Source organism: Vicia villosa, linkage group LG5 (assembly GCF_029867415.1).
Source record: "Vicia villosa cultivar HV-30 ecotype Madison, WI linkage group LG5, Vvil1.0, whole genome shotgun sequence".
In the NCBI taxonomy this organism is placed as follows: Eukaryota; Viridiplantae; Streptophyta; class Magnoliopsida; order Fabales; family Fabaceae; genus Vicia; species Vicia villosa.
In genome coordinates, this window is record NC_081184.1 from 72003251 (window position 1) to 72028692 (window position 25442).

The 25442-nt window shown below is 39.1% G+C and overlaps 1 non-coding gene across 1 annotated transcript; it reads right to left on the reverse strand.

Moving 5' to 3' along the window:
* Window positions 1-2520: 2520 nt before the first annotated feature.
* On the reverse strand, window positions 2521-2627 carry LOC131608332 (small nucleolar RNA R71). Its single transcript, XR_009285599.1, has one exon. It is a non-coding gene; the product is annotated as a small nucleolar RNA R71 (small nucleolar RNA).
* Window positions 2628-25442: the final 22815 nt, after the last annotated feature.

The window sequence follows — 25442 nt, forward strand, 5'->3', positions numbered from 1 at the left end:
GGCACCAAAAATCATTAATTTCCCTAATTAGTTCTCCGAACTACAAAAAGCCCTGACTTCCATTAGGGATATGTAGGCATGAGGTTCATAAGGAATCTCAGCGAGCTAATAAAATACCAAAAATAGTCAGTCTATTGATAACACGATTTTATATCGTATATTTAGCTTAAAATCCATAGATATTTATAGCATTTTCCGTTTATTATGTTAATTTATTATGATATTACGCGAGTATTTGCTTTGTTTCAGGTTTTACACTTTAATTACGACTATTTGCGAAAAGGAAAGAAAATGGAGCTTAAATGACCAATATTTATGCCTAAAAGATGAAAAAGGAGTGCTAAAGTGAAAGAGGGGTGCAATTAGGACCCAAAAGGCCCAAAAGAGACAGTTCAGCCCACTATGGAACCAAAGGCGCGTGGCCCAAACCTTCCCAGCAAGTGGAGACGCACGTCTCCAACGCTCTTCTGCCACGTCACCAAGAGGAGACGCCCGTCTCCAACTGCTCCTACATCTTCTCCACTTGAGACACACGTCTCAAGTCAGTCAAGGCCGCTTCCTGAAGAAACGGAGACGCACGTCTCCACGCCCAGTCTGCAAAAATCCCCACTTTTCACGCAACGTCACAGCAAAACCTCTCCTATAAATAGGACCTGCTACCTCACTTCCAAGGAGTCCGATTTCCTGCCAACGAAGTGCTGCCAAAATTGTACCGCGAACCGTATTTCTTTATTCTGCTTTCATTTAAACACTTATTTTCTCACAACGATTTCTACAATGGAAATTGTTGTGAACTTTTTATAGATCTAGCCTTACGTTAGATTTATCACTTTTATTTCCTTGTTTTATTTACTGCCATTCGAAGAACGATCCAGCCAACCTGTGGTGGAAGTTCAGTACTCGAAGATTCAATTACCATTTATTTAATTCGGGTTTTTATTTACTGCCTTATTCATATTTATTTGCATGATATATTGTATGCCGTTTACTATGCCTATTATTATGAACCGAACCGATTTATGCATGTTTAACCATATTAATATGTCTGGCTAAATTATTATGATATCGGTATGTAAAGTAAGTTAACCGTAGGAATCCGAAATAAATTGGCTTAATTATATTTTATTAACTATCACTTGTTTTTGGTTTGTATGTCTAATTTAATTAGTAAGTCTTAAAACCAATAAAGCGAAAGTTTGAGGTCTTAAGACAGTCAAAGGTTAAAATCAATAGAGCGAAAGTTTGAGATCTTTAACTGGATAGTAGACATAGGACATTAGTTTTAAGGATGGCGAAAGCGTATTAAAACTAATTAGAACTTATTTATTTTCAAAAATTGTTTTTACACCCGACGGGATGGCGAAAGCGTACGTTAGGGATATTAGCATGTTCCGAGTCAACAGAGCGAAAGTTTGAGATTAAGAGATTTAAATAGATAACAACTTCATAAAACGGGCATTTTATTAATTAAGTTGTTTCCAAAAAGCTTTTCTAAAATCTAATGGGATGGCGAAAGCGTACATTAGGATTAGGACAGTAATCTAAATCAATAGAGCGAAAGTTTGAGACGAGGATTTTTAATCAATTGAATTAGTAAAGATTTTTAATTAAATTATGCAAAAGACAATGGACCTTCGGATCACCTTAAGTTAAACGAAATACATACTGATATCTGTCTTTTATTATATTCTTAATTTTTCACTCACTTTCCCTTAAGAACAATCGAAATATCAGTAGCCCTAGCTTTACATAGTAACCTTAGATAACGGTAGATCGATTCATAGTCCCTGTGGATTCGATATCTTTTAAAACTACACGACACGACTGTGCACTTGCAGTTATCAGATTTATAGACACGTAAAGTCGCGATCAAGTTTTTGGCGCCGTTGCCGGGGACTATTTAAGTCGATATCGTAACTCACTGTTACACCGTAGAGACTAGGACAATTCTTCCCTTTCTTTCTGAACGATTGTATGCCAAATACTCGTTCACAAGGAGGAGATTTAATACAACGAATTAACGAGATCGAACGTTTCATTAACGTCAAACGTCGAGCTCGCAATCTTCCCGAAGTAGCACCAATTCCGATTAATCAGGAATTGATTTTTACTGATCAAATTAATCAAATCACCCCGAAGTTAGAGATGGCTGCTATTCGTCCTCTTAGAGACTATGCCGCTCCTTCGCGCGCTGAACCGCATTCAAGTATCGCACCACCTGCGATTGAGGCAAACAATTTCGAACTCAAACCTTCGTTGGTCCAAGCTGTTCAACAGAATCAATTCTCTGGAAGCCCTGTAGACGACCCCAATCTCCATTTATCTGTGTTCGTGCAATACGCCGACACTATCAAAGCCAACAACGTTAGTTCCGAAGCTATTCGATTACGCCTTTTTCCTTTCTCCTTGAGAGATAGAGCGAGAGCGTGGCTTCAATCCCTGCCTTCCAATTCCATAACTACGTGGGACGAATTGAAGAGAGTATTCTTAGCGAGATACTTTCCGCCTAGCAAAACTGCTATGCTTAGAGGTCAAATCAACGGATTTACCCAGAAAGATAACGAATCACTCTTCGAAGCTTGGGAACGTTACAAGGACATGCTTAGAATATGCCCTCATCATGGACTCGAACCATGGCTGATCATCCATACTTTCTATGGTGGTCTCTTATATAACACTAAAATGACTATAGATGCCGCTGCTGGCGGAGCATTAATGGACAAACCCTATGATGAAGCATACAAACTCATAGAGAACATGGCACAAAACCATTACCAATGGGGTGGAGAACGAGCCGCTCTAGAGAAAGCCCAAACCAAAGGAGGAATGTACGAAATAAGTGGTATAGACCGCGTTAACGCTAAAGTAGACGCTTTAACTCAAAAGATCGAGAACTTAACCATCACTCCTTCAGCCACCGCTGCTGCTGTAACACCTAACTGCGAGATTTGTGGATTGACTGGACATGCAGTTGCTGAATGCCAACTCTTGACTGGAATTCCATCTGATCAGGTAAACTATGCTCAAGGAAACCCTTATTCTAACACGTACAACCCTGGATGGAAAAGCCATCCGAACTTTTCTTATAAAAACAACAACGCGTTGTACGCGCCTGGACAAGCACCTGCTGTACCACCTGGCTACCAAAAAGCGCCTGTAGCTGCTCAAAACACCCCTAGGAAGTCAAATCTAGAAATCATGATGGAGAAATTTATAGCTTCCCAACAACAAACCAATAAGGACTTCCTAAATCAAAACATCCACAATAGCGAGCAACTAAAACAACTATCGAACAAAGTAGATGCTTTAGCTACTCATAACAAAATGTTAGAAACTCAAATCTCATAAGTAGCTCAACAACAAGCACCTACTGCTGCCCCTGCTGGCACGTTTCCTGCTCAACCTCAACCCAATCCTAAAGGACATGCGAACGCAATAACACTACGAAGTGGAACGAATTACGATGGACCCATTGATCCTAGAACTCAAAACGTACCCATGTCACAACAAGAGCCAAAGGAAACCCAAAAGAAAACAACTGACGAACAAACTGCTAAGACTGATGAGAACAATAACGAAGTGGAACCTGAAAAAGAGAAACCTTACGTTCCACCACCACCTTATAAGCCACCAATTCCTTACCCTCAAAGATTAGCTAAATCAAAAACCGAAGCGCAATTTAAAAGATTTGTAGAACTTCTGAAACAATTAAACATAACCATACCATTCACAGAAGCCATAACTGAAATGCCTTCGTACGCTAAATTTCTAAAAGAAATCTTATCAAACAAAAAGAAACTCGAGGATAACGAAACTGTAACGCTTACCGCTGAATGTAGCGCTATCATCCAAAATAACATGCCTCCAAAACTGAAAGACCCTGGTAGTTTCTCTATACCCTGCGTAATAGGTAAAACCATTATAGAGAAAGCCTTGTGCGATTTAGGAGCTAGTGTTAGCTTGATGCCTCTTTCGACCTGTAAGAAACTCAGTCTAGGTGAGCTTAAAGCAACGAGAATGTCTCTTCAACTAGCTGACCGTTCAGTCAAATACCCTGTAGGAATGTTAGAAAATATCCATGTTCGTGTAGGTCAATTCTACATCCCAACTGACTTCATCATAATGGATATCCAAGAAGATTCTAACATCCCGATCATATTAGGAAGACCGTTCTTAGCAACCGCTGGTGCAATTATAGATGTAAAGCGAGGAAAGCTTACTTTCGAAGTAGGAGAAGAGAAAATAGAATTTATCCTTTCCCAATTCCTAAAAGCACCTTCTATAATTGACACATGCTGTTCTGCTGACATAATCGACGAGTGTGTCAAAGAAATAAAATCCGAACCAAATAAGGAAACCGAGATCCTAAGAATTCCTATGCCGCCAATTCTTGAAGATGACAACTGGCGTGAGGAATATCAAGATAATCACCTGAGTGAATGTCTAGCTTTAACTCCTGATCCTATACCTGGGCCGAAGAAGCCTGCTATAGAACTGAAAACACTTCCTACCGATCTTAGATACGAATTTCTAGACGAAGAACTAAACCGACCAGTTATAGTGAATGCCAACTTAGGACGAACCGAGACTAAAAAATTACTTAATGTCCTAAGAAAATACCCTACCGCTTTAGGATATAACATATCAGATCTGAAAGGTATAAGCCCTTCCCTCTGTATGCACCGCATTATGCTCGAAGACGATAGTAAAACCTCTAGGGAACATCAAAGGCGAATAAATCCTATTATGAGCGATGTGGTTAAAAAGGAAATCCAAAAACTGCTAGAAGCTGGAATAATATATCCTATATCCGATAGTAAATGGGTTAGTCCTGTTCACGTCGTACCAAAGAAAGGAGGAGTCACTGTAATCACTAATGCAAAAGGAGAATCTGTAGCACAACGTACTCAAACTGGATGGAGAATGTGCATTGACTATAGGAAGCTAAACAAAGCTACCCGAAAAGACCATTTCCCTTTACCTTTCATAGATCAAATGCTCGAACGCCTAGCTAAACACTCGCATTTCTGTTATCTGGATGGATACTCCGGATTTTTCCAAATTCCTATCCACCCTGACGACCAAGAGAAGACCACGTTTACCTGTCCTTATGGTACATTCGCCTATAGCCGAATGCCTTTTGGGCTCTGCAATGCACCCGCGACCTTCCAAAGATGTATGATGGCAATATTTGCCGATTTCCTAGATGGAATAATGGAGGTCTTTATGGACGACTTCTCTGTCTGTGGAGGAAGTTTTGAAACATGTTTAGAAAACCTTGAAATGGTACTCAAACGATGCGTAAGCGTAAACCTAGTCCTTAATTGGGAAAAATGCCATTTCATGGTTCGACAAGGAATTGTACTTGGACACATCGTGTCTGATAGAGGGATCGAAGTTGATAAAGCAAAAATCGAAATTATCGAAAACCTTCAACCTCCCAAAACCGTTAGAGAAATAAGAAGTTTTCTGGGACACGCTGGTTTTTACCGACGCTTCATTAAGGATTTCTCTAAAATAACCAAACCCTAAACTGAACTACTAATGAAAGACGCCGAATTTATTTTCACCGATAAATGCACTGAAGCATTTCAAACGCTTAAACGAGCATTAATCTCTGCGCCAATTATGCAACCTCCCGACTGGAATGAACCTTTCGAAATAATGTGCGACGCGAGTGATTATGCTGTAGGAGCCGTTCTAGGGCAAAGAAAAGATAAGAAACTACATGTCATATATTATGCGAGTAGAACCCTAGACGAAGCTCAAATGAATTATGCCACGACAGAAAAAGAATTATTAGCTGTCGTATTTGCATTAGACAAATTCCGTTCTTACCTGGTAGGAGCCAAAATAATCATATACACTGACCACGCCGCCATTAGGTACCTCCTAACCAAAAAGGACGCCAAACCAAGACTTTTGAGATGGATCTTGTTACTACAAGAGTTCGACCTGGAAATTAAAGATAAAAAGGGTACTGAAAATGTCGTAGCAGATCACCTCTCTCGATTGGAAAATCTGAAACCCGAACAAGTACCCATTGACGACGATTTCCCTTATGAAAGACTCATCGCCCAATTAGAAGCAAATGAATTCGAACCGTACCGTCCAAACTCTAAAACCAACAAATTAGCAGAAATAGCTTTAGCCCGATCTGACGCACCTTGGTATGCAGATTTCGTAAACTACCTAGCTGCTGGTGTGCTTCCTCCTGATCTAAGTTACCAACAGAAGAAGAAATTCTTCCATGACCTAAAACATTACTATTGGGACGACCCACTCCTGTTCAAAAGAGGCCCCGATGGAATCTTTAGACGTTGTGTACCCGAGGAAGAGATAAGAAGCATAATAACACACTGCCATTCTGCACCGTGTGGAGGACACCATAGCACATCTAGAACCTGCGCCAAAATCCTTCAATCTGGACTCTTCTGGCCCAACCTGTGGAAAGACGTTTATTTTGCTGTACTAAGCTGTGATAGATGCCAACGAACCGGAAACATTTCAAGACGCGATGAAATGCCTCAAAAAGGCATTCTAGAAGTAGAAATATTTGACGTCTGGGGAATAGACTTCATGGGACCGTTTCCGTCGTCGTTTGGAAATCAATATATACTCGTAGCCGTCGATTACGTTTCGAAATGGATAGAAGCTATTGCTTCTCCTACAAACGATACACGAGTAGTTATCAAACTCTTCAAAAACGTCATCTTTCCTAGGTTCAGTGTGCCAAGATTGGTAATTAGCGATGGTGGTTCCCATTTCATTTCAAGAATACTTGAGAAACTCCTTCGAAAATATGGAGTGAATCATCGAATAGCCACACCATACCATCCACAAACAAGCGGTCAAGTAGAAGTTTCTAACCGCGAAATAAAACAAATATTGGAGAAAACTGTTGCTATATCTAGGAAAGATTGGTCAACGAAGCTAAATGAAGCTTTATGGGCTTATAGAACAGCTTTCAAAACTCCAATAGGAACTACCCCATTCAAACTCGTTTATGGAAAATCATGCCACCTACCGGTAGAGTTAGAACAGAAAGCCTATTGGGCCATTAAGAACTTAAACCTAAACTACACTGCCGCTGGTGAGAAACGACTTCTAGACATAAACGAATTAGAAGAACTTAGACAAGACGCTTACGAAAACGCCAAAATCTATAAAGAGCGAACGAAAAAATGGCACGACAAGCGTATATCTAGGAAAAATTTTAGCATAGGCGATAAAGTACTTTTATTTAATTCTAGACTAAAATTTTTTCCTGGTAAGTTACGATCTAGATGGTCTGGCCCTTTCGAAATAACTAACATATTTCCGAGTGGAGCGATAGAAATCAAAGGAGAAACCGTCAAACCTTTTGTCGTAAATGGGCAACGTCTTAAGTATTACCATCATCTCGAATACGATGAAAACATCGAAGTTTTTAAACTTGACGAACTGCCCGCTCTTTCGAAAAAATAGTTTTCTATTTTAAAATCGTCGAGCTTACGACATTAAACAAAGCGCTTGGTGGGAGACAACCCTCATTTATTTATTCTTTTTATTTTTATTTTATTTATTTTTAATTTTTAACCTTTAATTTTCATTTAATTATTCTATTTTTAATTATTCTAATTTTAATCATTTTTTATTTTTTCATACATCTTATAATAATTATTATAATTATAACCGCTATCTTAATTCGAGAAAATACTTCCTTTTTATAATTATAATTATCATTATAACTTGTTACTTAATTTTTTTTTCATTTATTTTATTTTATTTTATTTTTAAAAATGAACACTAGCCTAGTTCTAACTTAATCTTAATATTTTCAACTTCTAGGTTTTTCATTTAACTACTAACTACGATGCAAGAAGTTGATAATATGGAAGTTGTGTTCCGTGGTAGAGGACAAGAAGCAAGATTTAATAAGCTGGCTGAAAGACACATGGATTTGACTTGCTATCCTCACCAACTAACTATGGTGAAACTTGGTATCGAAGAAAGCATCCTACACCTGCTTAACCAAATTGGTTGGACTGGTTCTCACTTGTTCCGCAAGTTTAGCACTTACCGGAAGCTCACTCTGGAATTCTTGAGCTCCCTGACCTATCTTCCAAACTGTGGACAAGGACTGAGAAAAGGAGTTATTCTCTTTAGACTCTTTGGTATGGAGTTTAATTTCTGCATCCGAGATTTTGCTGAAATGTTAGAACTACCTCATGGATCAGATGCATACACCAAAGTAACTGAAGACAATCTTGCTTACTGGGAGTTGGAAAAATACTGGGGCAAGATCACTGGAAACGACAACCCTGAAGAGAATGAATTTCAATCTGAGAACATCCATAACCCCGCCTTCAGATACTTCCATAAGATCCTTGCTCACTACATTTTTGGTAAACCCGATAATGTCACTGAAGTCTCTAGAGAAGAGTTGTTCATCATGTTTTGTACCTCTCAGAATCTCCCGGTCAATGCCATCGCATTCATGCTAACAAACTTCGAGCGCATCACGCATGACGAAGTTTCACCTATTAGGATCGGCGGATTTGTCACTATGATTGCTAATGCTATAGGAATGAGAGTACCTTTGCTTAGATTGACACCTCTTGGTTCCCACGATTCTATGGACATTCATTTCTGTTTTAACCGAGGTATCATCGGTAACCTTGGACCTGATCAGTTTGATTTACTCATTGATAACAAAGTTTTGGATCAGTTCACTTTACCGAGTCCTAGGACGAGTGTGCACAACCCTGCCAACTGGCTTTTCTATGAGCAGATTCCTGAAAGAGAACCCTCACCTGAAACCCCTCAAGCCTATGAACATTTTGATGAGGAAATGCATGTATCGGAATCTGAGCCTGACACTCCTCCTGGTTACTATGAACCTAATCCTGAAGATGAACCCATTCCTGATTACGAACCTCTTCCTGTTGATGAACCTATATCTGAGTATGAGCCTGAGACTCGTTCTGAAGATTCTGTTGATGATTACACTGTTGATATGACTGATGTCGAACTTAAGCAACAACAACCAGCTACATCTACCGCATCGGTGAATCAAAGAATGCCTAATCTGAACACGCACGAGCAAGCCATCACTGCACTACAACAAGATGTCCTACATGTGCGCAACGAGCTACACACTTTGCAAATGCAGTTCTTCGATTTTATCGACACCGTAAATGCTCAGTTCGACGAAGTTTTCAAACACATTCAGTCTAATGAGCATAACAATAGACGTGGCTAGATGTTACCGTATTAGATTATTAGATTTTATTTCTAGTTTTAGCAATTTTTATTCATAAGTTTAGATTTTCATTTTTCTGCATTTTACATTCTGCTTATGTTAACACTCAGTACCGGTTTAATTTTAAATGCGATATTCTTTTGATTACTGCTACTGTGTTACATTACACTGCTATTGACTGCTATATATTTGCCTGTTTATCACTTTTTGTTGTTAATAGTATTAAAATTCGACACTGCTCTGAACTGATGGACAATTTATGGCATCTGTCAGCACTGTCTGGTCCCTTGCATGCGTGAACCACTTGCCTGCAACAGGAGACGCCCGTCTCCATCTATGTGGGACCAGCAAAAATCATTCAGAGGACAGGAGACGCACGTCTCCATGCTTTGTCCCCTTGCAGACTGACTGCCTGAGACGCGCGTCTCCCAAGGGCAGCAGTCTGCATTGTTGACCACGCTGCAGCACCACCATAACTCCCATTTAGAATTTTGAATTTGAATTTCAAAAATTCATCTTTCAATCTTCTTCATTCTTCCCCCTATTTATTCCATTTAAACACCATAAACCTCATTCATCCTCCATCATTCACCTCTTAACTCTATTCATTTCCCAATTCTCTACTCCATTCAAACTTCAAACACCACCATTAATCCATTTTAATTCTCCATTAACCACACCATTTTCAAACCTCACTATAAAACCACACCACCACCACTATTCTTCTTCACAACCTTCATACCATTCTTTATTCTTCTACACTCCATTTCTATTTTTCATTTTCATACTCACCATGCCTCCACGTTCATTCATCCGTAGTGAGCGTCCCGAGAGACCACCTCCCGACCTTTCAAATATTATCTTCCGAGATGACGACAATGATGCTCAACGAACAAAATATGTCGCCTTCTACGAACGTTCGGTCGTTCCCACAAAATTTGTGAACACCGAGTGTCTAGAAACTCTGGGTCTCATTGATGGTGTTACCCGTTTGCTCACTAAATCTAGCCTCCACCATCTTTGTACCGAACCCGTACCTACTTATGAGCCGCTCGTCTTAGAATTTTTGAGTTCTTTCAACTACGACACTCCCTCTAATCAACCACTCTCAACCGGTAGCATCCAATTTCGGATGTTTAACCGTGAATATTCTCTAGATCAAGATGTCGTAGCTTCATATTTGCATTTTAATCATGCACCAAATGCTCACCGCTCAATCTTTCAAGAACTCAATGGTCGATCTTGGGAGGAACTCGCTTTTGAATTTTGGTTCAATCTCACTGGAGAAAATCCTACCGGTTGGAGAGCTCTCCATGCTTCTCACATTCAAAACCCCGCTATACGTTATTTTCAACGTGTTTTGGGGCATACTATTTTTGCGAGAGATGCAACAGGAGCACCGTGACTATGCTATTAGGAACGAAAGTCAATACACTGAAATTGCTACATATTTGCATGATCTTGACATTCGTGTGAATGACTCTCCTCCTGATAGACGTCGCCGTGTTCGTACAAGAGGCGCGAGCAGTTCTCGAAACCGCAACAATGAGGAGTAGTTCTTATGCACTGAGGACATTGCATCATCTAAGTCTGGGGGAGTCGTATTATTTCTATTTCCTTTATTTTTATTTTCCCTTCAGTTTATTTCCCTTCCTTGTAATGTTTTTCTAATTCAATAAAGAATATTTATGGAATTTAAGTCTTATATGTATAATTCCGTAGTTATTACACTTTCTTCCATTTTCTTGAGCCATAACAAAATTTTTGCTCCTAAAGGATAAACGCAAACCCCACACGTTCGAGAAATACGAAGCTACTCAAACACTCAACGCATAGAAATTGAATATAGTCAATAACCTTATTGTCCCAACACTCTAAAACCCCCAAGTATGCGTAACCGATTTGAATACCTGTTATACCAAAACCATCGACTTTAAGTTTCGAATTAACCCTTAGTAGTTTATTCTAGCAGTCGGCACCGTCTTAGATACAAACTACGCAGAGAGTCGATGAATATAAGTGTATGATCCTCATAATAATAATTATGTGCTTAACTATAAGAAGAAATGTGCCTACTAAGTAAGGTGATCCTCACAAGATCATTTAACCTAACGGTCACAAATCTCAAATACAAAGAATTTAAAAACTCATTGTCGATTGGTTTAGAAGTCGTCTGGTACTGAACTTGGTAGGAAGGACTATTGTCCGATTCCCCACAATCTACAAGTGAGTGCTAAGGAGTATACCACTTATTGTGCCAAAACTCCATGAGAAGGATCATAGTCACTAACCGACTACTCTGCTATGTGCGTGTCAAGATAATGGGCTTAATGTGATTGCGCGCGAATGAAAAGGGTGAAACATGATGACGAGTCAAAAAGGTCGAGCTATAATGGCATGATTCGGATTGGTATGTATACTGGGAGTTATTTAGTGTTGTTACTTTAAGTTTATTGCTAGGATCATTATCATTATTTTCAAATAAGAACACTATGTAGCTGAGTATAACCGAACAACGTGGTGGAAGTGTGTTTCATTTATCTTTATCTTATTATTTTGCTTTAGGACAAGCAAAGGTTCAAGTCTGGGGGAATTTGATAACACGATTTTATATCGTATATTTAGCTTAAAATCCATAGATATTTATAGCATTTTCCGTTTATTATGTTAATTTATTATGATATTACGCGAGTATTTGCTTTGTTTCAGGTTTTACACTTTAATTACGACTATTTGCGAAAAGGAAAGAAAATGGAGCTTAAATGACCAATATTTATGCCTAAAAGATGAAAAAGGAGTGCTAAAGTGAAAGAGGGGTGCAATTAGGACCCAAAAGGCCCAAAAGAGACAGTTCAGCCCACTATGGAACCAAAGGCGCGTGGCCCAAACCTTCCCAGCAAGTGGAGACGCACGTCTCCAACGCTCTTCTGCCACGTCACCAAGAGGAGACGCCCGTCTCCAACTGCTCCTACATCTTCTCCACTTGAGACGCACGTCTCAAGTCAGTCAAGGCCGCTTCCTGAAGAAACGGAGACGCACGTCTCCACACCCAGTCTGCAAAAATCCCCACTTTTCACGCAACGTCACAGCAAAACCTCTCCTATAAATAGGACCTGCTACCTCACTTCCAAGGAGTCCGATTTCCTGCCAACGAAGTGCTGCCGAAATTGTACCGCGAACCGTATTTCTTTATTCTGCTTTCATTTAAACACTTATTTTCTCACAACGATTTCTACACTGGAAATTGTTGTGAACTTTTTATAGATCTAGCCTTACGTTATATTTATCGCTTTTATTTCCTTATTTTATTTACTGCCATTCGAAGAACGATCCAGCCAACCTGTGGTGGAAGTTCAGTACTCGAAGATTCAATTACCATTTATTTAATTCAAGTTTTTATTTACTGCCTTATTCATATTTATTTGCATGATATATTGTATGCCGTTTACTATGCCTATTATTATGAACCGAACCGATTTATGCATGTTTAACCATATTAATATGTCTGGCTAAATTATTATGATATCGGTATGTAAAGTAAGTTAACCGTAGGAATCCGAAATAAATTGGCTTAATTATATTTTATTAACTATCACTTGTTTTTGGTTTGTATGTCTAATTTAATTAGTAAGTCTTAAAACCAATAGAGCGAAAGTTTGAGGTCTTAAGACGGTCAAAGGTTAAAATCAATAGAGCGAAAGTTTGAGATCTTTAACTGGATAGTAGACATAGGACATTAGTTTTAAGGATGGCGAAAGCGTATTAAAACTAATTAGAACTTATTTATTTTCAAAAATTGTTTTTACACCCGACGGGATGGCGAAAGCGTACGTTAGGGATATTAGCATGTTCCGAGTCAACAGAGCGAAAGTTTGAGATTAGGAGATTTAAATAGATAACAACTTCATAAAACGGGCATTTTATTAATTAAGTTGTTTCCAAAAAGCTTTTCTAAAATCTAATGGGATGGCGAAAGCGTACATTAGGATTAGGACAGTAATCTAAATCAATAGAGCGAAAGTTTGAGACGAGGATTTTTAATCAATTGAATTAGTAAAGATTTTTAATTAAATTATGCAAAAGCCAATGGACCTTCGGATCACCTTAAGTTAAACGAAATACATACTGATATCTGTCTTTTATTATATTCTTAATTTTTCACTCACTTTCCCTTAAGAACAATTGAAATATCAGTAGCCCTAGCTTTACATAGTAACCTTAGATAACGGTAGATCGATTCATAGTCCCTGTGGATTCGATATCTTTTAAAACTACACGACACGACTGTGCACTTGCAGTTATCAGATTTATAGACACGTAAAGTCGCGATCATCTATCTTCTTTTTAATTCAATTCAATTCCTTCTCCTAACACAAAGGAGAAACTTTCCCAATCAATAAGCAACAAACACAAACACATAGACACAGAGAAGGTTCCCGTAGAGTACTACGGATATGTAGGGTGCTTAAACTCTTCCCTATGTATAACTGACCTCCCGGACTCCAGAATTTCTAGTCTAGGTGAATCCCCACACTTAGCAAACTCCTAGGGTTTATTTGAGATCTTTTTCCCCTTTCCTACTCGTAGGATAATTAAAAAGTTCGTGTGATATCGTAGGAAGAACTGAAAAATTCATCCCGCCCCGGGCGCATTCTCCTTCCAAATTCCGCGTGAAGGGTCTAGCGTGCCGTCCTCCCAAGTGAAACGGGGAGGTAAAAAAAATGACACCACAGAAAAATGGCGACTCTGCTGGGGCAAGTAATAACCTTGGTTTTTTATCCAAACCAATGGTTGACCTGTGCTGGTCTAGCCCCCAATGAGGAATAAGGGATGCCAAATTCCCCCTCAAACAAGAGAGGTCCTACCTAACCTCTGTGTCATTTCATGTGATTGCTGCATTTATATTTGTTTATTTTGTTTTTTTTGTATCGGGAAAGGGCTTGATTCCCCCTTGTGGTGAGAAATCCTATACCCGGATTTGAGTGCAACATAAGATAGGATGGAGGATGTCTTCTCGGTGAAGGCCCTCTAATCTTGGTTCCCAAATCTACTCTTGGGATTTGCCTGGCTGGTTGTGATTAACTGCGCCAATGCATTCCGAGACTGATTTGTACCAGGAGGACCTAGAAATACATTAACCCCACTTAAAGCCTTTCTTAGGATGTAGAGCGGTGATTACGAAAGTAATTGTCACGCGGATACTACACTCAGAGAAAACTCTCTTATGGATACCAGCCAGCGTATCTTTAAGATTGAGCAAAAGCTCTGAGACCCTTAGAACCCGTTCTACAGGTACAAAAATCCTTATCCTTAGTTTATCCTGGGGCGAGGTTTCCGTTGGGACTCCATGACCACTATACCCTTCTACGTCGTGTTTGTTTAAAAACTCTTGTGTGTGCATTCATACATCATTCATCATAATAACATTAAAAAACAAAAAGAGTCTTTTTTGAGTCGTTTTTCAAGGAAACTAAATAACGAACGTTTTAAACCTCAGAGAAATAGAGAAACGGAGAAAGGACTTAAGGATCTATACCATGGATTACGGAAGAAAGAGAGCTAGGAAATACACCTTCAAGATTCCTAAGGTCGAGGAATTGGAAAAGCTCGGAAAATTGGTGGTCAACCCCCAGGCTTTCAAGGAGAAGTATGGAAAACTTCAGCCTCTTCTCAGCACTTACATTGTGGATGGGATCCTTCCCACATTGGTACAGTTTTACGATCCAACGTATCACTGTTTCACCTTTCCAGATTATCAACTCATGCCTACGTTAAAGGGGTACTCTCGTCTGATTGGAATACCCGTGTACGCGTAAGATCCGTACTCCGGTTTGGAAAAGAATCCTGACGACATTATCATTGCTGCAACTACTCCCTTAAACGTAGTCAACATCAAAACTCATATGGTGAGTAAAGGAGGAATTCAAGGATTACCCTCCAAGTTCCTGTTAGATCAAGCTCAGTACTTCGTCAGCATCCAAGATATGAGCGCTTTTGAGGAAATCTTGGCATTGCTTATCTACGGATTGTTTCTGTTCCCTAACATTGACAACTTCGTCGACATCAACGCAATTAAGATCTTCTTAATTGGAAATCCAGTTCCACCCTTGCTTGCGGATGCTTATCACTCTATGCATTCAAGAAACCTGCAGCGAGGAGGATTAATCACATGCTGCGTACCGTTGTTATACGAATGGTTCGTCTCGCACCTGCCAAAGTCTAGCACTTTTTGGAACATGAGGGATGGCCTTCACTGGTCACAGAAAATCATGTCCCTCACTCATACAGACATTGGGTGGTGTAGTCCTGACAATGACGAAACCAAGATCATCTATAGTTGCGGAAATTATCCCAACGTACCCCTTATTGGAACTAAGGGAGGAATCAGTTACAATCCAGCTTTAGCCCGTCGTCAATACGGCTATCCAATGAAAAATATACCAAGTAGTATTCAATTGGAGGGTCTGTTCTTCAAGAACATCGACTGTCATGGCAACATGCTGAAGAAGGAAATTGTCCATGCCTGGCGTCTTGTTCACACAAAAGGGAGAAGGTTGTTAGGAAAACATCTTTGCATCTCCCTGGATCCTTACCTTCAATGGGTACGGGTCAGGGCATTCAAGCTCAGGATGCCATATCAGCTTCAAGAACCTATTCCCCTAAGGGAGCCAATATTTCTTTTCTCCACTGATGTTGAAAAACTACACGCAGCATTAAACAAGGTATGCCAAGAAAGGAATGCTTGGAGAAACAAGTATCGAATCGTCAACATGGAAAATGTTGAGATTCAGAACATCCTAAGAAGGAAGGATGAGTTACTTGAAGTACTCGATCGACAAGTGACACAATCGTCACTTTCTCATCATATCCCTCCTGCTTCCTAGATCATCGATCAACTCATGTCAAAAAATGCTCAGCTCAAGAAACAGAAGAAAATGTTAGAACGTGAAGTCGGCTCTTCGTCAAAGTTTTAGAGTCCTTTCTCTCAGTTTCTCTGTATTTCCCTTTTAAAAGTGTGTAAAAAACGGCGTTTTCGCTTAATTAATAAAAGTTTGATGTTTCATAACGTAATTATGGTGTTTCCTTGAAAAATATTAACTTAATTACACATCATGCATCGCTTTAGTCGTACGCACTGACACGAGAATTGTCGCGGATCTAATAGTCACTTTCCTTTCTCCAGAAAGAGAGGAGGAGAAGGAGGTGAACATAGGCATTCAAGCTGTCTCATCCATACAACACTCGTTCAAGTCGCAAGAAAAGAATGGAAGACTTAGAGCGAGAGAATGGAGAACTCAGAGAAGAGGTTACTAGTCTCAAAGATGCTGTTGAAAGGCTCAATAGTTTGGTAGAAGCCTTGGTGGTTGCGCAGAATCAACCAACGCCAGAAGAACCACAAAGGACTGTGGTTTTCGAGATTGTTTCTACTCCTATTCCTCAAAATACCATGCCGCCCAACCGACCTTGGGGCATGCCGAATAACTTTATTCCAGACGGGTACATACCCCCAGTTTCTGAAGTTCCAAGAGTCACTATGGATATGCATACACCGGAGGGTTACAGACCTCAGGAAATTGAAGTCCCAAGAGCAACGGCAATGGGTTTCACACAACAGAATGCTGAGATTCCAAGATCTGCTGTCATGGCTTCTCCACGACCATTTGTGCATACTTTTCCTCCACCGGGCGGACAAGTATATCATCATGCTCCCAGTGAGGACGCTGGCGTGTATGAAATATTGGACGAGTTCCAGGAACAGTTTCTGCAAATGCAGAAGGAACTCAAGGCTCTCCGAGGACAAGATCTATTTGGAAAGAATGTTGCAGACCTCTGTCTGGTTCCAAATGTTAAGATTCCTCACAAATTCAAAGTACCAGATTTCGAGAAGTACAAAGGGAATTCATGCCCACAAAGTCACCTCGTGATGTACGCTCGAAGGTGTCGCTACCGCGAAAAATGGAAACAGAGTCTCCACTAATATATTTATCCCATAAGGGAAAGGAATACCAGGAAACCTAACTCAAACAAGAACAAGGTCTTTCGACTAGAGAATAAGGTACGGGAGTCGGTTACGCAAGGGGAAGGTGCTAGCACCCCTCACGCCCATCGTACTCGATGGTATCCACCTATGTTTGTTTCTATCTAAAGGGTGTATCTATGTTTAAATCCTAAATGCGAATGAATGCAAAAGAAATACGGGGAAAAGAAGGAATTATTTACAAGTGTGCTCGCTTAGGCCCCGCGACCCAATGCCTACGTATCCCTTACCTGGAATCAGAGCTACCGTAGTTCAGCTCCATAGTTTCCATTTGTTTTGTGTTTTTTAGTTGAACAGAGGTTAAGGTCACAATCCACGATGCTCGACCTTTGGAGACTTATACGCCTAGTTTTGGACTAGACTTAACTTGTTCTTAAGAGAAGAGAAATTGGGTTTGTGTTTTTTATGTAACTACATGATGAACAAAACCCAATACAAGGTTTCGCACCACTTCGTCACTTTGTTTTAATTTGAGCCTTTATTAAATGTTTTGAATGTTTTTGGGTGGGTATTTTTTAAGGGGATTTATTTTGCGATTTGAATCACATAAAAAATGTATAATGGTAGAGAAACAGATTAGGGAATGAATCCTACTCATTTCTCTCCCCATTATATAGTGATCGAGAAACAAATTAGGGAATGAATCCCTCTCATTTCTCTCCCACTAAGTGATTGAGAAATAGATTAGGGAATAAATCCCACTCATTTCTCTCCCACTTTTAGTAAGGTGTGACTCGCATCTTTATTTATTAGTGTTTTAATGTTGAAAAGAAAAAAAGAATGAAAGGGGGAACTAAGTCTAATAACCTAATAAGTTATTCTAATTCCTATTTAACATCTAGGGGAATTATATTAAGATCAAACAAAATTCTATCACTATATTAATCAAATGAAAATATTCACAAACAAGGACTAAACAAAACAATTATATACAAAAAGGAAATTCAAGTAAAAATAGAAGGAAAAGATTTAAAATTCTACCTCAGGTCTCAGCACCTTAAAACATCCCAAATAGTATATACACAAAGAAACTAAGGCTATAGCATAAATGCAAACTAAATTATAGGTCAAATTCACATGACTATTCACTTAGAAACACACATCAATCGGGTAGAGAAAACCTAATGAGAATCTAATCAAAACAAGGAATTGAACTTTTATTTTTTATACACATTATGACACATGAGTTTACTGATATCACACAAAAAATGGAAATTAAATTCTATTCCTAAGGCCTTTACCCAAATCCATTTATAAAACCTATCAAAACATGAAAGAAATATGAACATATCTAAGAAAAAGATTTATTAAAAATAGCAAAACAAAATCTAAAAATATACAAAAAATACTAAAAATATCTACACACATATATCTATCTAAAATGTATTTTTATTGGTTTTTTATTTCAATTAAAACTGATTTATGAATCAAAAGTTAGAAAGAAAATAAAATTGAAAGTAAAACTAAAAGAAATCTGCCTAGAAACCAGGGTGTATTAGCAATTTGCACTTGAACTGAAGTTCTATTTCATTGGCGCATGGCCTCAGAATTGGAGGTGTGAAGCACAAAATTTCGTCTGGCCCAATCAACATGTGGCCCATATCTGTTCTATCATATATTCTATTATTTATCTCATTTCCACTTCATTTTTACCACGTTATATTTATAACATATGGTTTTGCATTAAACCTGAAAACGTTACATGATATACCAACCACATCAATGGGTCAACAAAGGCTTTAAGTAACTAGAATACAAGATAAAACTTGGGCCAATAATAGCATGCCAACACATTATCCCAGTAATTGGAATAAGTCAAAAAAGAAACAAAATGGGAACGCAAGCCACTAGAACCAAGACACGTAAGCCCCGGAGAGAAACTCAAAGTAAAACAAACAGACGCCGGAGCCAAGCTCCGGTCGTCTTCTCCAATGACATGCCTGCCGGAATAAAACCAATACGCCCAGAAATCAACAACAATGACTTCGACCGACTCGGTTTTTCTCCCCGAGCAAGAATATGCAATCCATTTTTCTTGAGAAATCCTCTAAAGCCCTAACAGCAAACAAACGTAAAGCCCTAACTTGAATCAACTTCACCAGAGCGTACTCTAAACACATCAAAATACTCCTAAAAAAAACATAGAACTCTAATCAACTATTTAAACAATCAGGTAACACCATACTCAAACAAATCAAACTCATTACTCAACCATTCAAAGCTACACAAAGCAACATCATCTATCTCATACAGTAGTGCTAGCGTGCTTATGAGGTTCAAAATACTTACCTGTTTATGATCTTGGACTGTAAAACGAGAAAGAAGATCCACACTTTTGCTATTCTTGGATCTTGACCTTTGGAGAAGTGATGAGGGAAGGATCTTCAACTTCTGAGAAATAAACTCAGAAGCTTGAACGTACTTATACTGTTGTTTGAAACTGCTCCGCGATGATGATGATGATGATGCAAGCAAGGAGATTGATGATGACGATAGGTTCAGGCTTGAGGTGATGAGAATGGAGAAAACGGTTATGGTGTTTGTTGTGGGAGATTGAAGGTGGATAGAAGGTTGATGAAGATGCTCATGGAAGTGGGAGGTTGGTGATGACGAAACCGTTACGAGTTTGTTGAGATTTTTATTGAGAAACCGTTATGGAGAAAGTTGGTTTGTTGAAGATGAGAGGGAGAGGATGATGCTTGGTTTGTTGAGGGGATGAAGATGAAAACGAGAAAAGAGAATGAAGGTTATGGTGGAAGTTGTGGTGGTTGGTGGTTGTGCGAAGAAGAAGGAGAAGTTAGTTACAGTTTGTAACAAACTTTTCCATGGTTGTTATGGAGGTAGAGATAGTGAGAGGAAGGTGAGAAGAGAGAAATGAGAGAGGACGAGGGAGAGAGTTTTTTGAGAAAGTGTGAAGAATGGATCGTGTCTTCTCGAATGGTAAAGTGATTCTGTTTTATATGAGAGTGAGGTTGCATATAGCTTATGGTAAGGTGAGGTGCAGTGTATATTTTCTTAACACTTAGTATGCAAGTTATGCCGTTGTAGTAACTTTCTTCTTTGCCTTTCACGTGCAGTATTTTGCATGGCTTTTAAAGAAATGGCTTGAAACATGGTGTATTGTGGCTACATATGATACCTGTACACGTGACCTGGGCTCTGACTCATGTTCCCTGCCAAAATACAACTTTGTAGGGGCATGACTTTAATTACTCGTATCTTGCTCCATGTACCACCAATGGCTTTGATTCTTATACCGTTTGAAAGAAGACATAGAATAGAATGGTATGATGTTGAATTTGAGTCTAATGGATGCTTGTAATTCCTTATAATCATCCTTTAAATTGGAACGCCATATGCTTGAAGAAATGCCTCGCGCGTGCCTTAGATCCTTGCCCAGCTATGCGCCACGAAATACCTTTGCATGATCACCACTTTGAAACCACCTAATTCATTCATTACACATTCAATTTCTATAGTATTAGTTCGAATTGAAAGAGGACATGGAATAGAGGAGAATGATGCCAAGATTTAATTTTTTAGGGTTTTTGTAGTTGTAACGCCCGGAAAATAAGTATATGCTTAATTTGGACGTTGTGACATCTAATGGAATTTTACTGTTTTTGGAGTCGTTTCAGTCGGTATTAGTTCAGGATGGCGGACTAATATTTTATTGAAGGTTTTCATATTTTTGGTACCGGAAATATTATTAAAGTAATATTCCGCGTTTTGGGGCGTTTGAACGATATTTGAGCGTAGGGGCATTTTGGTCATTTCCGCGAGGAAGATATTTTCTTTATAAAGGAAAAAGATAGAAAGAAAAAGAAAGGAAAGAAAAAGGAAAGAAAGAAGAGAAAGGAAGAGAAGAGAGAAAGAAGAAGAGGAAAAGAGGAAAAAGTGGAGATTGGTGGATTCTCGACCGATTCGAGTTCCGATCGTTGCTATAGCAAGGTAAGGGGGTGAATCTAATTTATCTTGGATGTATGATTCTTATAGTCTTGTTCTTGTTCTTGTTCTTCTTGTTCCAATTTCCACAATTTTCTTGTGTGGTCTTTGTTTGATCTAAGTTTGTTTGAGAATGATTGTATGATGATTAAATGATATCCTTGTTGTGTTATGGTGATTGATCATGTTTGTTTTCCTTTTCCATGGCTTGATTGAGTTTGGGTAAAAAGTTAGGTTTTGGGATAGATTGATGAATTAACCATGAAAAGTGTGATAATAGGTTGTTTCTATGGTTTGTATGTGTTGTATTGGTGTTGTAATGATGTTTAGGAGTGGTTTTGGTGGGTATAGGGGGCCTGGAATGGTTCTGGTGCGTTCTGGTTTTTTCTGGGTTTACGCAGGTCCGCTGAGCGGAGGTGGGTCCGCTGAGCGGAGGTCCTGTTGCAGAAATTTCTCTGCCCAGGTCCGCTGAGCGGAGCTGAAGCGGATGACAGCTTTTTCTGTTTTTCCAAAACTTTGAAACTTCGTAACTCTTGAACCGTAACTCCGATTTTGTCGCCGTTCGAAGCGTTGGAAAGCTAACGCAATAACCTATATTATTATCTAATTAAATGATTCATAGGATGTAGTATTCCATTATTTTTATTAGGATCAAGTGATGAGTTGTGTAGTATATTTAATTATCCAAACTTTGAAACCTTGTAACTTTTGATCCTTAGCTCCGTTTCGTACGCCGTTCGAAGTGTTAGGAAGCTAGTTGGATGTTCTATATGATAGCATAGGATTGGTTAGCTTGTTATTAATAGGTTATGAGGTGTTGTTGATGAAAACACATAATCGTTTATATGCGCGAGATGATTGGTAAATAATCATAGTGCTTGGTTGTAATTGTTAATGATGTAGGATGTAGTAGTGGTTGGTTGATTTTCATAAATGGTTTTGTGAACTAGTGCCTGATAAATCATGACGATGCGTTGTGTGAATGTTATCGTATTGGTACGAGGTATGTGATTAGTTGTTAATAACATGAGATCATGTTCATATGTGTTATGTATTAATGAATGTTCATTCTTGATATGTGACGATGTTTGGTTGTTTGTTATTAACATGATGTGTGGCCTTATGGCAAGTAATTGTTGTTATGAGAATGATGTATTATCATTGTTGAATTGTTGTTATTACAACTTGTTGATGATGTATTGATGAAGTTGTGGGCCGATGGCCAATATTAATTTGATGTGTATGAGTGTGTTATACGTTCATCTATGCCGATGTGGCCAGTATGATTGAACGGTGAATGTGTGCTGTGTGCTTATTAATGCCTGTGTGGTAATGATGGTGTGATGTAATTGATAACGATGTTATTAATAGGTGATGTATCCTTTTGGATAGAATATAAACGGTGTAACGTGGGTATGTGACCGTGTTATATTGTTGATGATGTTGTTGTCGTGTAATAGAGTCATATATTTGCACAGCATAACATTTCATTACGTTAATGGCGGAATGCTATTAGCAGGTGGCCTATATTGGCAATTATTACCAGTGGGGGCTTAATGCTCGGTAAAAAGGTGTATTTGCCCTAGTGGCAAGAGGTCATCAGTGGGGGCTAAATGCTCGATGACGTTTAGTCGTAGCTTGATGCTCGACAAAGGTGTATTTTCCTGAGGGAAAGAAGTCCCAGCATAATGCTCGGCAAAGGTGTATTTGTCATAATGACAAGGGAGTTTTACTCCGGATTTGGTACCACATGCATATGCATAGTCGAGTCTCATTCATCATTGTCTGTCTTTATAATTATGTTATCATTCATGTGTCACATTACTTATATATTGATTGTGGTTGAATGAGTGGATTACTTTGTTGTATGATTATTGATGATACTTGTTGGCATTACTATAATTGTCATGCTTTCATTATGAATTATATTCTCACCCTTCTGCTGATTTGATGCTTGAGTGGCATCCTACAGATTAGCCGCTTTGGAAGTCTTTTGGAAGAGGTAGTTCTCCAGTTGGTCTTGTCGGTCGCTCTGATACGTAACACCAGGGAGTCGGGAGTCTGTTGTTATTTATTTATATATGACTCTTTGAACATGTATATGTGATTAATGTGTTGATGTGTATTGTAAACACTTTATTTTGGAAAACTCCTCTTTGAGAGTGAGAGATATATGTATATATATATGTTCATATCTTCCGTGTGTTATGTATCATTTTATTGGCAGGTGTGTATGCTTTTGGCATCGTTGATGTCCGTTTGTTTTCTAGGTGTTTGTTTGGTTACTTAGTGTAACATCCTAATTGTGTTGTATGAAATTTTAAATACTCTGATATTTTCTTGCCTAAATGCTTTGGGTAGAATTGGGGTGTTACAGTAGTGATCTCAAACTGACTTCAAAGATGACACACCATGTGTTTGATAAAACGCTTCCCGTGTGCCCAAAAATCTGCCCAGCCTCATGACTTGTGTCAAATGGAAAACCCTAATTTTGAACCTCTATAACTCTTCAACCAAGCTTCAAATGGAAAAGTGTCAAACTACAAAGTTGTTCTCCTCCATGAGAGGAACAGCTTTGATGTTGGAAATTTTGCCAGAAAATGCTTTTATACACGTGTAAACCTATGGTAAAGCTGACTGATCATCCAATTCCAAAGGCTTCAAATTTTTTTCTAAGTACTAATGAGAGATTTGATGAGGGAACGAACATTTGGAAATTTTCTCTTTATCTGAGATATTGTCCAAATTACAACAGAGACCAGTTTCGAGATGAGAGGAGGTTGTTTACATCATTATAACTAAGACCAGTTCCGCGATTAGACATCCGGATCGAGGGGAGGTTATCACAACTGAGACCAGTTTCGAGATATAGACATCCGAAACGAGGGGAGGTTGTTTACATCATTATAACTGAGACCAGTTCCGCGATTAGACATCCGGATCGAGGGGAGGTTATCACAACTGAGACCAATTTCGAGATACAGACATCCGAAACGAGGGGAGGTTGTTTACATCATTATAACTGAGACCAAAATCCGCAATTAGACATCGGGATCGAGGGGAGGTTATCACAACTGAGACCAGTTTCGAGATACAGACATCTGAAATGAGGGGAGGTTGTTTACATCATTATAACTGAGACCAGTTCCGCGATTAGACATCTGGATCAAGGGGAGGTTATCACAACTGAGACCGGTTTCGAGATACAGACATCCGAAACGAGGGGAGGTTGTTTACATCATTATAACTGAGACCAGTTCCGCGATTAGACATCCGGATCGAGGGGAGGTTATCACAACTGAGACCAGTTTCGAGATACAGACATCCGAAACGAGGGGAGGTTGTTTACATCATTATAACTGAGACCAGTTCCGCGATCAGACATCTCGATCGAGGGGAGGTTATCACAACTGAGACCAGTTTCGAGATACAAACATCCGAAACGAGGGGAGGTTGTTTACATCATTATAACTGAGACTAGTTCCGCGATTAGACATCCGGATCGAGGGGAGGTTATCACAACTGAGACCAGTTTCGAGATACGGACATCCGAAACGATGGAAGGTTGCTTACCTTTTTCTAAGTATCAACACTTAGTCAAAGAAGATGGATCTCGCATTCTACATTGCCATCCATTCACCAGGATCCGCATAAGTATTTCTACAGGAGTTTGTCTCATCATTCCCCGCCAAGTGCGACAACGGGATCAAGTCATGCAAGGATTTTATCGTCACTACAACATCTCAGGAGCGCCCAAAATTCGGGCATTCTTTGGTATTTAAGTCTCTCTCATTCCGAAGAGATAAAGATATCAATCTTTCTCCCTCCGAATGAAAGAAACTTAAATAGGGGCATCTGTCATACCCTAATTTTGACCCCCCCTGAGATGTCATACCTCCAAAACTTTTCATCAGATTAAAACAAATGCTCAGAGCAGTCACTTATTCATCTGGCACTTAATCGGGGGTGTTCAAGGACAAAAGAGCTCAGGCAAAGGATCAATCAATAGAAGGATTAGTCTCTAATACAATCATAGGACTCAAAAGCTTTATTTTTATTCACCTATGATTGAATAGACACTAGTCATCAGGGCTCAAGTTTACTCAGATCACCAATTTAGGGTTTTAAGCCTATCAAGGACCATAATCAGGGACCACATTTGGGAAACCCTGGAGAACTCCAAGACATCACTCAAAGGCTTCAAGGCATTACACT